Source organism: Macrosteles quadrilineatus, unplaced genomic scaffold (genome assembly GCF_028750875.1).
Source record: "Macrosteles quadrilineatus isolate MER2022 unplaced genomic scaffold, UCM_ALF_1.0 Scaffold_3__2_contigs__length_128488019, whole genome shotgun sequence".
In the NCBI taxonomy this organism is placed as follows: Eukaryota; Metazoa; Arthropoda; class Insecta; order Hemiptera; family Cicadellidae; genus Macrosteles; species Macrosteles quadrilineatus.
The window spans coordinates 83871587-83885062 of record NW_026542596.1 but is presented as its reverse complement, the minus strand read 5'-3'; positions in this window follow the sequence as shown (position 1 = coordinate 83885062).

Here is a 13476-nt window from a genome sequence, read left to right as displayed (position 1 = left end):
CAATCGATATTTTGTTTATATAAACAGTAACATGGTAAAGCGTGTAGTTTCAAAATAGACAGTTAATTTTAAATCATACAAGTACTATTGGATATCGGTACAAAACATATTCAACCAAGTAAAATATTTCCAAGATTTTTATTGATATTTTATGCAACATGACAATAATACTTAGGGATGGCAAAGATAAAGAAATTTTCGCCGAGATGTATTCATTATGTTATTTTTATTATTATTAATGATAAGCAGAGTGTTGGGAAGTATTCTTTTTGCAGTAGTATGTACACATTCACACGTAATAATAATACAATATAAAGTGTCTTGGATATAAACAACGAATTACGTTAAACTTGAGTTTTTATGCTTGTTTTTACTCTTGCGTTTATATTTTACAAGGTTCAATGACTGAGCTGATATTTTAGATATCAATAAGTGAGTTTATCTCTTAAACACTATACTTTACAACAACATAGTTTTGAATAAAAAAAAAGTTATCAATTAATGTGGATTAACTCAATAATTACTAAAACATTGGTAATATATTTTATGCTGAGATCACATAGATCACAGAAAACGCTTAATTTCCAATATAAATCTGTAATATTAATAATTATATTTTAACAAAAATTAATTAATGTAATGATTTATTTTGTATTCATGCTATTCTTTTATAGAAATCGATACTTAATATTGTAATGTATGGAAGTTTTTATTGACACAAGAAGGGCGCTACTGGATACGACAAAGCTTTGTAATTTGTATCCCTGTGTACTTGGACTTTCCCTTCCCATTGTTCTTAGCCAACACTGCTTTGTTGGTGGTTTGGGTGAATTTGAAGCTATAGGATTTATGTAGGCAATGAAGAAAACTTCTACAAAACATTATTGCTCCAATTTTTTTGTTTTATTTATTTATCTTGATTAAATAACTTCTTGATCAGCATCGTACGTGTTATTAATTTACCTGAAAGCACAAACGATACATCAAATAACACTTATTATAATATATTTACACTTATACTGTTTACTCACATAACGGGAAATACTGTACATATAAAAGATGGTAAGTGGTGATAGATTTAGATTGGACACTCCAATCATAATCAGAACCAAAAGGCGAAACTTCAGGTTATTTTGATTCTCATAACCCAATAAAAACCCTTGCAATTACATGGCCTTACAAATCCTTTTAAAAGTACAACCTTACTAGCTCAATATTTTTCACGGCTAGTGTGTTTTCAAAAGTGGTGTATGTATTTATTAGGTGATACATCTTAGTGCTGTTCTAACAAATACTACATGATCTTATAATATATTTTATTATGTTCAAGACAAGACAAGAATTAGAATTTAGTTTTAAATAAAATCTTTGGAATTCTTTTGAAAATATTAATAACTATTTTCGAATGATACGTATCAAAATCTTAAATATTTCGACCAGAGCAACATTCGTGCAGGTTAAATCCCCTATTTTCTTTTGAAACGCCCCGCCCTATGAAATATGTCCCATTTCAATATCAACTCTTTTGAAACGAAAGCTCTGTAAAATCCGGATTACCGCAGCTGCGCTTCATTTGGTCGTTTTTAATCATCGGCTCAAAGCGACTAGCAAATAAACTTCTTGGACTACACGACTGAAATGTGAGGTGAAATACTTGGTGGTAAAATCAAAACTTAGTAATATGGATTGCTGTAGGATAGTGAACTCTGAATCGTGTAAATTATTTTCTTTTGTCCAATTCTATCTCTTACCAAATTTACGTGGTAATGTAGATAAACTATACAATTTCAAAACAATAATGAATACTAATTTGCTTTTATGGTTAATCTGACATGTTTGTTATATGAAGAAGATTGGGCAAGAAGATACTTTATCCAGATCATAATTTAATATATAAGTAATTAAATAGAACCTAACAGTAAAACCAAGTCCTGAAACCTCAAACTTCACGTTATTGTAACAAAGATCAACGTCGTATTTTTTTACAGGTTAAGATTTTCCCCAATTAGGTGAATAATATTCTTTTATAAATTTGTAAAATAATATAAATTTTGTTTGTCTACCAGTTATACTCCAAAACACTGACATATTTTTTGTATATAAATTTCAGTTTAATTAAACTTGAATTGTATGCTTTTAATAAAGTATCTGAGTGTCGTGCTATATTATGTTCAGATTAACTCTATGCTTTTTCATTGAATGTTCTATCAAGCGTCAAAGATTGAAATTATACGCTTTAAGAGATCGGTTTAGTTAGTTACAATGGTAATTTTCCATAGAAGTTCAAGCATAATTCTTATATGCTTCACGCTTCTCAAGCGACATTTTGTAACAGTTACTGTATACATGACTCACAATGCTTTGTTAATTGTCCGACCTTGCGCTGTTCGTACTTGGATTAGTTTGGGATTAGATTTAAATCTCCACTGGTTGTACAGTTAGGCCTATAAATCACAAAGAATAAAAAACTATCATAATAGATAACAGCTAGTTCACATAAAAACAAATAACCGGTTGGGGGGGTGGATAGTAAATCAACTATAACAATAAAGATAAGCTATTATGAATACTAAATTACGTTGAAGAGTTACAGGTTGTACATGGGCTGATGTATTGAAATGGTAACGCAAGTTGTCACACCAAGTTTTAAGGTTATATTTATGAAAAGTTGTTCTCAACATTTAAATATGATAATCAGATTTTCATAAATCTTTTCGAACTTCTGATTACTTTTTTACTGTAAAATACAAAAGAAAAAATACATTCGATCTTGGATTTTAGTGAAAAGAGCTATCAACTAAATACATACTTCTTCTCTTATGAGTACGAGTAACCTATCCTTTACTTTCCTAATATGTGGACCAAACCAAAAAGTATCGGTTGAGGCACATATTTGAAAGACAAATTTCTTTCAAAATTTATCTTTTCAAATAAAGCTTGACAAAAATGTATGGTAAACTGGTTCATTTTAAAACTGTTATTATCATAAGGGACGTTTATAATCGTGCGTTTCGTGTTTGTGTTCCCTAAACTAGCTCCGTATACAAAACTGACTTTTTGACACAGTGAGGCTATCAGACTATACAAAGTTAATACTGAACTCAATTGATTATTGATTTCACGCAAAGCCTTTGATGTTTCACAACCACTAACCACATTATTGGTAACGTACATAGTTTATAATTTTGCATTTAATAAACCCAACATTGTATCATCATCGTATCAACATTGTGTTGTAACATTGTAACTTCGAGGTTGTTTGCATCATCATTTTAATATTTATAATTTACACAATACTTTTGAAATACCAGATTTTTCATCTCATAGTTGGAGAGAGGTTGTTTAGCATTGGAAAAATCTGGGTAAAAATTAATAGTTTTACTTTGATTTGCCAAACTCAAATTCTGTTATTTTTACAATAGCTGCACCGTTTTGGTTATAAATTTATTCTCTAATATTTTTTGAAATACAAAAAGTCAACAATTGCCAACAGAAAAATACTCTTGTGTTTGAGATCATAACAGGAGCTTCCACGGTTATTTTATTTTTTTATTCTAGATAATATTTTATAGAAGGACACAAATTATATTCTTAGAGAGGGGTTCTTTTTAAATATCCCGGTTATTTTCAGTCCTGGCCGTACCATACTGCTGGTTGTCGTGACGTTTTATTTTACACGAATCTTTCTGACAAGAGTTATCAACCCCAAGATCAATTATCATCCTTCAACTCATTGTTTATAACCTGAAGACAATTTGTATAAATACAAATAACAATACCAATATCAAGAAAAAGTACCAGTGGGTGAACAGCATTTACGCATTCTATTTCAGAAAACAATATATTTATTTACAAATACCGGAACTATTTATCTGCTCATACAATCAGTGGGTAGTTGAAATATAATAGATGTTCAAAATCCCACCATAAATTGGAGAATTTATATTTACTTACCCTTATGATAAATTTTGGATGCGAGCTTGTCAAGAGATAGCGCACGAAACTTTGATTCCAAATTCCTCGGTTCAAATCCTGCCAAAAAATCGATGGAATTTATTTAAGTGATAATGCCACAACCCCTACGTCTAGCATGAACGTGAAAAACAATCCCGGGCTCGTGCCTAGCGTCTTTGGGCAAAATAATATACATATGATGAATGTAGTTAGTGAGCTGGTCTAGATATGGATTAACTTTCATCACCGGGGCATCAGGTTCAAATCCCACCAAACGTCGTGGATTGTATCTAAGTGATAATGCCCCAACCTTGAGGCATTTTCTAAAGTAATGTGAAAAACAATCCCGTTCTAGAGGAGATATGGCGTATTCCTGGTACAAATAAGATCGATAGCATGGATTTTTCAGTTACATGAAATGATTAGCCAATTTATATTGACAAGATGGATGTGATGGTGGATTTCTCATTGAATATTTTTGAACTAGACACAGTGTATTGCTTGTTAAAAGTGAACAGAAATGTGATTTAACAGTAAAAGAAAGTTAGTTTACCATTAATGGGTTAGTCAATAACTATTGACTAACTGATTTTACTTTTTAGGATTATGTACCAAAAAATGTATCAAATATATGACAGTTGCAAAGCACTAAATGCATCAACATGAATAACTAATGTAACTTGTATACTAGTATGACTAGCTTGTAATAAAGTGAAAATTTATACAGGAAAATATACGAGCTATAAAATTCAAATCAAGTACGGTAATATAAATACGAATTGAAAACGAAATAACCTTTTATAGCGACAGATTGTTTAAATTGTGTTTGATTGTGTCTCTTAACATTTTCAGTCAGATCCTTGTTTACTATACTGTATATTACCTCTATTGCTTTAATTGACCAGGAATGTGCTAGAAACTGGTCAATTATTCGTTTAATGTATTTTATTCAATTTACTCTTTAAAGCTTATATTAACCCAACGAGGATTTCACTTTTCAGAAAGATTTCTGTAAATTACAAATGAAAGGTTTTATTTTGTACCTAATTTTCCTTATTTATGTGATAAAATGTAATTTCGTTACTCTCATGGAACTGAAAAAAATGAATTTCAATACATGACAGTTTATTTTATGAATATAAATAGAAATAGTATATAACAAATAATTTTCTACTGTAAATTTTTAGTTTAATATAAAGCTAGAACATTATGGGCAAAGCATAATGTTTGATACATTTTATAACGACAGGTGATAGTCTAGATATTACCCGCTTATGGGTTATCGCTGATTACAGTAATCCCAATGTCCCCAGCCTACATTAAACTCTGCAAATCATCAATTCCTATCAATACCTAGGGTTACCTATCAAATGTTACCTTGTTTCAGTCCAAACATTTTTTAATATTTGTTCTAAGGAGGTACAGAACTTATCTGACTTTAAGTTATAATTACTATTGATAAAGTACTTTTGTAGAAGTGTGTGCGTTAGCGCACGTTTGTAGGAAGTTCACTGCAAATTCTCTAAAGATGTATCTATTAATGAAAGAGCTATATATACGTACAACAAAGTGCTTGAAGATTGATGAAACTGGGTTACTGGACCATCACATGAAGATAGTTCTTTACAATCAATCTCCTGAAGATCACGTGATTGACGGGTGAGATGTTATAGGTCATTGAAGATATAAGAATTAGATATAGAATTAATGTAGTGTATCATTAATTTATTTAGTGGGCAAAATAAATGACAACTTGCTACGAATTAATTAATATCCCTATATGCTATAAATAGATTTGAACTGGGTTAAGGTAATCGTAGATTTCTCGTACTTCACGATTACTATTTATATCATCTTTCAACCAAACTTCATCATTAGAAATGTCAGAACTCTTTATCTGTGGTTAGGAGCATTCCAAAATTATATTCACTTTTAATCATCAGACCAAAGATCATTTTGGGGATTCCCTCTCCAGGTTTTAGGGGTAACTCACATCTATCAATTGCACTAACTTTATTATACAACTTTATCTGTTTTTCCCTTTTATTCCAAGAAATATGTACTTGACTTTACATGTTTCTTGCAAAGTTTATTTCTTTGCAACAACAAAAATTTTATAAGGCACGATTTTAAAAGCCGTAAACGTTAACTTTTAAATAGAATACAACCAATGTATTATTACTGATTTCAAACTAAATTGAGAGTTAGTAGTTTTAAGTTCGAAAGTTCATCCACTGAAAAAATGGAAATGGGAAATGTATTGGAATTGCATTGTGAGAAGAAGACATAATCCAAACGATATTGTTGTTGATTTCATGCTCAGTGAACCGCGCGTATCATTTATAAGTTGCGAAATGATATATTGTCTCGTTTTGAAGGTAAACACAGTTTTCCAAGTATCGATATACTGTATAATTTTTCACACATGGTTTTCGTATGAACACCAGTATTAACAAGAAGAAGAGTAAATAAGATTAAGAAATATGAAAAAGAGAAATATAATTACTGATGTCTACTTTCTTAAAACAATCATATTAATATATTCCTTATAGAAACATTCTTATAAAATAGTTAAGTTTTTGTTTATACTGTATACACTGATCATTGTTCTGCTTAAATTGAACCATCTTATCGTCCATTTAAAAAGTTTGGGCTTCATATATTGTGAAATTAAGTTATATTGTTAGTGCATATAAGAACCGCAATCTTTCGTTTGATATAAGAGTGTAGATTCTAAATAGAACAAACAAACTAACAATAGTTTCGTACCATATAAAAAAATCATAAACATTTTAAGAATAGAGGGAATTATATGTCAATGTTCTCGAATTAGAATTTAAATGAGTTTGCCATGTTTTTGTAGTATTATGTAACCAAATGTTTAATCAAAGCAAATTACTAGGATGTACATTAATTGTTTTGTTGTATGGTAATTATTTACAAAACAGCTGATTTACTGATAAAACAGTTAAACAGTAACTTTAGAATGTTCTAATACCGATACGAATTGTTTTATACTTAAATATTAAAACTACTTATTTAATCATTTATTTGAGATTTGAACTAACAAGGTAAGCTACAATACAAGATACCTGGGAATTGCTAGAAGTCTTAATTCCTTGATATATTGGACTTATATAGTGTAAAAAGGCAATGTTGGTCTCACAAAATGATATTTGATATGGAACATCACTTCGTGTAACGTTATTTAGAAGATTTATTTATTTTTAATCATTGTTTAAGCAAAAAATTGACTTGTATGAAACATCAAGAATATTGATGATAACCTACGACATTATATTATTATTATTATTTATCAACAATGATACTTTAGGTCTTAAACATGTCCAAAAATCTGTTTTAGAGAGGTTAATGATTCAGTTTTTATAACATTGCAGTGAAAAGCTTAAATAAAAATCCATCCAGGTTGAAAACACTTATAAAGTAATCTAAGCTAGCAATGACAAAACTTATGTTAAATTTTAACAGCAAGATTTTTATACTGTTCTTATTCAACCATGGTTTTAATAGATTAACATTTTACATAAGAGCTGCAGTAGCTGCTTTGAAAACGCATTGTTTGGTTTTTGTAGAAAATTGTAACTAAACAACTTATTGGAATGTTACAAACGTTTGGATTAACATAAAATATTGTTAGTAATCAAACTTTTTACAAAAAAACTAACATTTCACACATGTTTGCTATGAGTTAATTTATATCAGTATAATAGTACAATGGTAGTATAATTAAGTATGTAATTGAACTGTCTTTCAACTTTTTCATTTGGAAGCTACAACTTCAAGTAAGTATTTATTTTGTGAATAAAGCTTTTAAATCACTATGTATTAAAAATTATATTGAATTACTAACATTAATAAATTGTTTAGTATTTAAAAGGAGTCATAGAGCTAACTTACAACACTATTATGAGTCATAACACGGAATCAAAAGTTTACAGGTTGGAATTCTCCAGACTTAGTGAGGATTATTTTCTTCTTGGAATTTCCTCTAATACAAGGGTTTAGCTCAAACTCTGTCTTGTTTATATTCCTGTCATCCTTCTTATTGAGATATATAGGATTAAGATAGCAAACTTTGTATTTTATTTCTGGAAAGGTAACGGAGAATATCGATCAAAGCTTACTTTATTACAATAAATATCTACATTTACGGTAACGTATTTATTTCTATATAAAATCTTCAGTAAAAATATAAATATTACATCTCTAAGTATATTTACTAAAAAATATTATTTATAATTACAATACAATAGGGAGCTAAGGTGCAAAAATAGCTTGTCGAAATAAAAATACTAAATTTAACAATCAATATTTTTAAGAACGATAGTTTTTTTAGGCTTATACACTTTTAATTAAAACGTTAACCCATAACTTAACATTTACTCTTAAAAATAAACTAGACGATACTTGATAATTGAAAATGTGTTGGTAACTGAATATTTCATCGTCAAATGAATTGTATTTAAATAAAATTAATATTAATTTTATCCTAACTTAAATGACCCCAACATTCACAGTCGTAACCCTTTGAAATCTGACAGTGCAGGCTTTGGCTTTGCTTATCCCAACAGCCGGCGCAAAAATAATAAGGTAGGCTTAGGTGGTGAACAGCCTAGCCTCAGGAAAAATTTTGCAGATGCTGTAAAGAATCCCTCAGTGAAAAAGAAGACATCAGAAGGCAATAGGCCCTTGATTGGTACAAAGAGTAAAGGTGACTCATCGGAAGATGAAGGCCTAAAAATTGTTGAGAAAAAAGTGTGGTTATTTATCTCAAGAGTTCAACCCGATGTCACTAAAGAATCCTTTGAGAATTTTGTAAAGAAAGGCGGTGTCAATAACCTTGAGTGTGAAAAACTAGAAACTAAATACCCTACATATGCTTCATTCAAGGTAGGTGTGTCACTTGGAGATTTTGATACAGTGTGGAAGGCTGAATTTTGGCCTGAAGGGACACTGATAAGGAAATACGTCCCTAAAAGAGGTCTCACTGTACACAGTAGGACTTTTTTAGGGAAACAGAGCCCTCAGTCCTATATAATAGCAACTTTTTATCTGAAGGGCCTAATGTACCAGTGAATAGCCTACATAACCTCAAACTCTGTGGAATTAATATTCAGTGCTTAAGAAACAAAACACTTGAACTAGAGATTCTTTGCTCTGAAAATAACATTGATATCATGTGTATATGTGAGCATCAGCTCACAAATAGTGAGATTGATTCTTTCAGTTTTTTGGGTAATATGGAGCTTGCTGCTTACTTCTGTAGACAATCTTGTAGTGGCGGCTCCGCAGTGTACATAGACCATAGGCTTAAGCCTTTCTGTAAACCACTTGATCTCGGTGACTACTGTGAGGACTTTCATGCTGAGTTTTCAGGTGTGTTGTTTCAAGTCCTTTCCCTAATTGTGTTGGCCATGTACAGATCACCAAATGGTGATGTGGGTAGGTTTTTTGAACTACTTGATAAGTGTCTAACCTATATATTGACTTTAGGCATGTTTGTTTTGATTGGTACTGACCTCAACATAGACCTGCTCAGTTCTAAGAATAAATCACCCGAGTTCCTGAATATTTTGAGAACTTTTAACTGCTACAGTTCAGTGATTTTGCCTACCAGAGGTAAAGCATCTTTAGACTCTTTTATTACTAACCTCAATAAGTGGGACTATGAGGTTGTGGTCAGTGATGATCAGATTGCTGATCACAAGCATATTTTTCTTACTGCTTTTCTGAATAGACAGTCTAACCATGAATTAGATATAGGCCTAGTTCCTAAAAGTGTTTCCTACCGAGAAATCAATGAGTATGCAATTGACCTTTTTTCTCTTTATCTTACTACGCATGTTGGGTCTTGGTTTGATGTAGTAAAGACTCTAACAGCAAATGATGCTTTTTCTCTTTTTTTTTGAGAAATTTCAAGAAGCTTTTGAAATATATTTCCCAAAAAAGGTCAAGAACATAAAACCTAAGAAACCTCATAATAAACCATTGAGTAGCCCCCCCAAAGTAAAGAACTGGTTTACTCCGGAGCTTGCTAGGCTAAGAGGTTTCATTGTCCTTGTTAGCGACCTCGCTGCTACCGAACTTCATCTATTACCTTTGTTGCGTAATCTGAGGAGAGACTACCGCAAAAAACTAAAGGAAGCTAAGATAAATGCGAGTGCTCTGTTTATCTCCGAAGCATCTAACCCTTGCAAAGCTGCCTGGAGCCTGATCAACAGGAACAGGTCAAGACGTCCATCTGCTGATCCCAGCTTTGCTACAGCAGATGATTTCAATCAATACTTTGTAGACTCGGTGGATTCCATTCTGGAAAATGTACCTAGATCCAACCTTAACCTGTGTGACATTGCAAATGATATTCCAGCTGTAGCTACTCACTTTGAGTGGAATCATGTAAATTCACTTGATATTGTTAATACTGTTCATAGTTTTAAAGCATCTGACAGTAAAGATATTTACGACTTGACCCCCAATTTGTTAAAACGGGTTATACATGTAATTGCCCCAATTTTGACGTATCTATTAAATGCATGTTTTTTGGAGGGAGTTTTTCCTCAGGTACTTAAAATGTCAAGGACCGTGCCCATTTACAAAAAAGGACTTTTGAATGAGGTAGCTAGTTATAGGCCAATATCCTTGATTCCTGTACTAGCCAAAGTTTTTGAATCTATTATGTTCAGTCAGCTCTATAATTATTTTGAGCAGCAACACCTTCTAGTACCGGCCCAATTTGGTTTTCGCAGAGCGAAATCAACCTCAAAGGCTGTCGAAGAGTTTGTTCAAGTAATTATCAATGCTTTTGAAACCAAGCAATCTGCTTCGGCAATTCTATGTGATTTATCCCGTGCATTCGATTGCGTTCAGCACAAAATCTTGCTCGAGAAACTAGAGAAGTATGGACTAGAGGGTGGTGCACTCAGATTGATTGAATCATATCTTGACAATCGTCATCAGGTTGTTAGCTGGGACGGTAGAATGTCTACCCCTGTTCATGTAAAACACGGAGTTCCCCAGGGCTCCATACTGGGGCCACTTCTTTTCATTGTATCAATTAATGACTTGTACCACAGAGTTGGGGATGGTGTCCTGCTCTTTGCAGATGACACAACACTTGTATCTAGTAACACCAGTTGGCAGGCAGCTGTAACTTCAACAAGAGAATTGTTTAGTAATGCTTCACAATGGTTTATTGATAATAAGCTCTCACTCAATAATTCTAAGACCCAGGAAATAGTTTTTAGTCTTTGCAACAGTTCTGAAATCAGTGTACCAGTAAAGTTGTTAGGGTTCACAATTTACCCCAAATTGTCTTGGGACGCTCATATTGATCAACTATGTAGTAAGCTTAGTAGAGTTATATGTTTGTTAAGGAGGCTTGCTACTGAGCTTCCAAACAGCTTTGTACGACAGGCTTTCTTTGCCTTCTTTCAAAGCCATGTCACTTACGGAATCATCTTATGGGGACATTGTCCAAGTTTAAGTAAAATTTTATTGCTGCAGAAGGAAGCAATTAGAGTCATTTCAGGTGCTGGTTGGCTTGATCATGGCAGGCCTCTTTTCATAGAGAAAGGGGTCCTAACTGTATATAGTCTATACATATTTCATTGTGTTGTTGCTATAAAGGAAAGAAATGGTTTATTTACATCCGTTGGTGAGGTTCATGAGCATAATACAAGGTCAAATAGAAATTTGTTCTATCCCAGAACTAGGCTTGAAAAAACTTTGAAATCTTTTCCTGTTTCAGGTATACGTTTTTTTAACAAGCTGCCTGTCACCGTCAGAAACCTTCCCCTTCCAAGATTCACTCAGGTCATGAAGTCTTGGCTCATTCTGCATCCTTTTTACCACACTAATGAATTTTTCAACACCAACCTCAACACCTCTTCTGCCCTATTAAACCCCTAACTGCTGTACCTTCCATCCGGACCAAATCAGGTTTCATATTTATATTTTTCATATTTATATTTTTCCAAATCAGGTGTCTTATTTATATTGTTTGTCATTCTTATGTAAGTTTGTTAAGCACTTGCATGTGATTTGTGATTTGCATTGTTTTAGATATAAGCATGACGAAGCCTATTGTATTTTGTAAATATTTAATGGTAAATAAATCTTTGAATCTTTGAACCTTATCTCCTGGGATGCCAAAATCATTTCATAAATACAACATAAAAGTATAAATAATAATTTTAAATAATTCTTACGTACTTTGTACTATTTATTGCTCAAAAAAGAAAGGGAATGGAATCCATTCCCATTGGTATGCTACATTTTATTATTCCTCAAGGACGTTCAACAATGACTCTACCACAAAGTCATTTGAATGATTTCCTTAGGGAATCACTAAGCTAAATAGAATATAAAAACAGGTACTTAAAGTCGGTAATTTTCTTATCGTTAATCTTATAGATTAAAACATTGGTTGAACCAAAATTTAAACGCCAATTATTTAACAAACCCGTGTTTATTGTATGTTAAAGTTTAAAAAAAGTAATCCGCGAGCATAGATACAAAAACAAATCTATCAGCCATTTAAAATGAAACACAGTGTTATCTATAACAAGCTAAAATTTTAAATCACAATATACTTATTATTCTCAAACAAGTTTCATGAAAATTTTATATTTTGACTGTAACTATTGATAGTATTCACTTGATCAACATTGTTCATAATTAAATGAGAAATCAGAAATAATAATTAATTGCCAAATTTTACATTAAATTATTATTATTGGATCATAGGCTGCAGCCTATCCGTCATCGGGAAGAAAATTGTTTTACATTCTACGATGTAAACTTACATTTAATATATACATTAATTATGTAAATAATTACATATATGCATAATGTAATACTTGATTTATTAATTTTTGGAACGTATGCGTTCTCATGAAACATACTAAGTCCAAACTTATGTAGATGCACGTATATATTTGTTTATTCTGTTTAACTCCAATCACCCAAAGAATTGGGAGGCAATCTGAAACTAACCAACGACTAACGTCTACCAAAACGTTACAATACGTTTGGTGTAAAAGTTTGATAGAAAGTTGTAAGCAAATTCAGTAACAGCCTGTTACTTGACTGGTATTGGCAGACTTGGTAAAGTTGAAGCTAATACTGCAATGTGACAGCCAATACGAAAGTGAACTTGACCTTGGTGGTGCTTTCTAACAATCATTATAAAATAAAATAATAATAAAAACATGCCAATTTTAAGATTTACAGAAGTCACATAATATTATTCTCGTACAAATTATTACCTTGATAGAAACACACTACATAGAATAAATGCAGTTATTACTGACAAATAATCACGGAAACATATTTATTTAAATGTGTTACATGAACCAGGAAGTTTAAGAGGAAGTTACAAATCCGCCTGGAGGCAACAACGAAATCACCGACATCCGGTTTTCCACACCATTTAGTGCTTCCAATTCCTCTTATACTCTCTAGGACTGTTATACCAACCTGTTGCAATCATAATAATCAGCT